Here is a 2750-nt window from a genome sequence, read left to right on the forward strand (position 1 = left end):
TTTTGGCAAATTCATTAGTATTGTGACTTGTTTGTCGACTAATATTGTTTCGTTCTCGTAACGAGTTTTTAGAGCTTCCTCATTTAGCCAACTATTTTTGCATTATATAATGTAAAAAAATTTGTACAAACGATTAAATTAAGTGTTAAAGGCTAGCCAGTCAAAAACGCTACTCCCTTCCTTCCTTTTCCTTCCATATCGACAAAATGAGCGCACAGTCAAAAACGTGGTAAAAACGCAGAAATCTGCCATCTTTGCTTGTTTACATTTGAACAATGTTGCCATTGCCCAATGCACATATGTAGTTTTGAGCACATCTTTGTTTTCAATTACAATTTTTTACAATATAAAATACCAAAACTGAAAACAAACTATCAAAAATAGTTTATATATTTATAAATAATAGCATTCGACTCTGATTTTGAGTTATTTTATGAAAATTTCAAACATATTGATCAGATTGAATTATTAAAATTGACAATTACTACAGTGTATCGATATTGGCAAGCCTGCCGTTTCCACGGCAAAAATCCAAATGTCGTGAATTCTCACGTCATCCCACGTCAAAGAGAGAAGGGAGTAGCGTTTTTGACTGTGCAGTTACATTGCGCGCCCATAAGATAGGCCGTGCCAGCTGACACGACCCACGATTCTGCGTTTTTGACTGGCTAGCCTATTAGGGAACATAAAAATGAATAATATAAGTGATTAATTAGTTTTAAATCGGAAAAATACGTAATTATATAGTAGTAATTTTCAACTTTAAGCGCAAATATCTCGAAAACTATAAGTTTCCTGCGGCTATCTTTATATATATAAATCTTCTGACCGTGTGTTTGTAATTGAACTGCTCCTAAACAACTGGACCGATTTTGATGAAATTTTTTGTGTGTGTTCAAGGGGATTCGAGAATGGTTTAGATTAACAATTTGGTCCAATGGAAAATGCTTTTTGAAATTAATTTTTCATTTGTAATCAATGGCTAATTTTGGAATATTTGATAGATTGCGCTACCATCGCAGTATCCAATATTCAAACCTTAAATTGGCGTAAACGTGCAATAAACAAAACGATGCCAAAGTAAAAGGTGACATCTGTAGACAAGTTTTCATAACGTGGAAAGAGCTGTTCATTCTTAAGTAATAAATTGGGTGATTCAATACATCTATGGGTAGCTATAACATTTTTGTCATACCTGCTAACTATTGGAGGGAGTATCTTGACAAGCAATTTAAAATTGCAAAAGGTCTGGCATAAAGAAATTGCGGCATAACTGAACTGTTGATAAAAAGATCTATTAAAATCTGAGATATACAGAAATTTTTTCGAAGCATTACAAGTGTGATGCCATAACCTTGCCAGGCGATTTTGTTGTCTTTCCACGCTTGAGAACCGTATCTTCATATGCAGTCCACCATGCTGACAATCGATTGGACTCGGTTGATTTCACTGATGCACAGCCCAAATTCAATAGAATTTTTACCCCAAAAACCAATTCTTTCTTAACGCACGAAAAGCTTTTTGATTCATTTTTGTTGCTTCACCAAAAATGCGATTATTCCTTAACTAATATTTATAATCTAACTAATAGAAATCATATAGATGGTATTAGTAGTGCTACCTATGTATTAGCCACAGTAAAACATGGGCGGGTCCTCTAGTAACTCTATATATTCTTGATCTGGAGAACCTTCTCTATCCGACTATCTATCCCATTTTATTCCCCAAATCCTGAGACGGTATACTAAAGTCTTCCCGATTTTTGCTATTCGTACTTTTTCATGGTCGGGGGATGGAACGTCTGCTCCATCGTCATCGATTGGGGAATCAATTTCGCCATTTCGTGATGTGATGCTTTTACTGTCAGTCAGTAGGCTGGAGAAGTAATCTCTCCATAATTTCTCTGAGCATTAGTCAACAGATCATCTCTGGGATTCTACAAGAGTATGCCCTGGTCTTGAAACCTTCTGTTAGTCGCCGCATCTTTTCGTATAATTTTCGATCATCACACTTGTCGGCGAGCTTGTGAAGCTCTACGTTCTCACAAGTTCGGCCACTCTCTTTTTTTCTGCAAATGCGCCTCGCTTCCCTCTTCACTGCATCCACCTATCTTATAATGGTAAGGGGTGGTTGAACTTGCCTTCTTGATCGGGTAACATTCGAATTAAGCAACTTGTCCGGACCATGCCCTGGAAAGCATCTTCAGGCGTTAAGAAAACTTGAAATTGAACTTGAAAGTAGCGCCATGATTTTAGTAATCATTTCTGAGTTTTATTAATATTTATTGTTTATTTACCGTAAGATGCGGTGTAAACTGATATGTAGTTCATAATATTTTTGTTATATATAGAGACGTGCCGACCAAATTTAACCCATTTTCGGCAAATGTTGTCATCAGATTTCGACTATTTTTGGCCATGAGATTAAATATTTACCTTGCAGACACTATTTGTGAAAAGTTTCACTTTAATAACTTCATTGATGTTTGATTTGTATACTGTAAGATGAAAGAATCAAATGGAAACTAAAAATTTATTATTTGGGGAGTAGGCGTAGGAGTAGGCAAGTGAGGAAAGTTCTCTGATTGCCATTCACTAGAGGATGGTGTCATGTGTAGAAGTTCACGCAAGTGAGGAAAGATCGCCATCCACTTGGGAGTGGCCAGAAACGATTCTTTTACACATGGCTCAAGCAGCTCACTACTTCCGGTCTTTGACCAAGTGTCCTCCGGGTAGCCTAAGAACATCCGT

This window comes from Bactrocera tryoni, unplaced genomic scaffold (genome assembly GCF_016617805.1).
Source record: "Bactrocera tryoni isolate S06 unplaced genomic scaffold, CSIRO_BtryS06_freeze2 scaffold_25, whole genome shotgun sequence".
Taxonomy (NCBI): Eukaryota; Metazoa; Arthropoda; class Insecta; order Diptera; family Tephritidae; genus Bactrocera; species Bactrocera tryoni.